Source organism: Echinops telfairi, unplaced genomic scaffold, assembly GCF_000313985.2.
Source record: "Echinops telfairi isolate 266 unplaced genomic scaffold, ASM31398v2 ScPeMD7_7458;HRSCAF=8496, whole genome shotgun sequence".
Classification (NCBI taxonomy): domain Eukaryota; kingdom Metazoa; phylum Chordata; class Mammalia; order Afrosoricida; family Tenrecidae; genus Echinops; species Echinops telfairi.
Window position 1 is genome coordinate 10,546,384 of NW_022111358.1, and position 1,569 is coordinate 10,547,952.

The 1,569-nt window shown below is 42.8% G+C and overlaps 1 non-coding gene across 1 annotated transcript; it reads left to right on the forward strand.

Moving 5' to 3' along the window:
- Nucleotides 1-862: 862 nt before the first annotated feature.
- LOC115873004 lies at nucleotides 863-1,079 on the forward strand. Its single transcript, XR_004048181.1, has one exon. It is a non-coding gene; the product is annotated as a small nucleolar RNA U3 (small nucleolar RNA).
- Nucleotides 1,080-1,569: the final 490 nt, after the last annotated feature.

Here is a 1,569-nt window from a genome sequence, read left to right on the forward strand (position 1 = left end):
TATGAAGGACACACCCAGGCAAGTCCCTATGGGAGACTGCCCCTCCCGGGACTTGTTGGAGAGGAGTGGAGGTAATCCACTTTCCCATGCACGCTGCCTGAGGGCAAGACAAAGGCAGCAGGGGATTCAATGGGCGGGTCAGCCACGTGGGGGCTCTGCTAATGGAATTTGATGGACTTCCTTTGCCTTCTGCAAATGAGATACTCAGAATTTAGACTCTCAGACACAGGAAATGTGTATGAACTGGTATGAAATGTGTATGAATTGGAAATGTGTGGGACTGGTATGAAATGTGTATGAACTGGTGTGAAATGTGTATGAACTGGAAATGTGTAGGGACTGGTGGGTGGGAAACCGTTTTCCTCTGTAAACCTTCACTCGCTTCACAATAAATAATCTAGAAACAAAACCAAAAGTTCCAAGAGCATTGTCAAAAGCAGTTCTCGCTTCCAACCCTAGATCTCAACCACCCAGAAAATCATGTCGTTTTGAAACTCAAACAGCAATTGTCTGCAACTCAATCGTCTGCCAGACACAGTAATAGGAACCAGCTAACCGCCTTTCCAAAGGTGGATTGTGATTGGCTATCCTTCAATAGTATGCTAATTAGAACATGGTCTGTGATTGGCTGTCCTTCAACATTATGCTAATTTAAACGCGGCTGCTTAAAATTATTTCGAAAATGTGTACATTTCCACATAAAATCGTGAAAATATCTTGTTATATTAGATTTTAAGAGACTGTATCGCAGAACTTACTTCCATAAGTATATTATATTCAAATTAAAACTAGGCGCACTTTTTCACCATTGTGTAATGTGTGCGGCGTCCGAGGACCCAGTAGCGGCTGCAGACTGGAAGCTAAGACTATACTTTCAGGGATCATTTCTATAGTTCGTGACTAGAGAAGTTTCTCTGATCGTGTAGAGCACCGAAAACCACGAGGAGGAGGCGCAGCATTCTCTCCTGAACGTGAAGCCGGCTCCCGGCGCTGCCTCGCTGCAGCTGCCGCTTGCCATTGATGATCGTTCTTCTCCACCCTTGGGCAGAGCGAGAGGGAGAGAGTGCAGTCTGAGTGGCTTTCGTTTTTACTGTTGTTTACAAAAGCAGAAATGTGGGTATTGTTAGAGATATAAGAACCTGTTTAGAATGGTTGATTGCGTGTTTTCCCATGTGCTAATTTGTGTCTCTGGGGTTACATTGTTGCAAGTGAAGTTCCTTGTCAACTCTTACAGAAGTAGAAGGGTTTAACTAAGATGTTAACTAGTTTGGGGGACCTGATGCTGGGTGTCTAGTTGGCGAGCAATGTTTTGAGGATGATGGAGACTAGGTATTGAATGTACAGGTTAGCTTTGCACAAATGGGTGTATATATATGGTTTGTGTTAAGAGCTGAATGAGTCCCTAATAGGACGATTAAAAAAAAGACAAAGGGAACAACATATGTATAGATGAGCTTGATACAATGGTTGGTTATGATAAGCTTCCCCCAACTTGAATATTTAAAAAACTAAATTGAACACGAAAGCAGAAAAGCTGCTTTCTTAGGGGAGATATTATGATAGTATGTG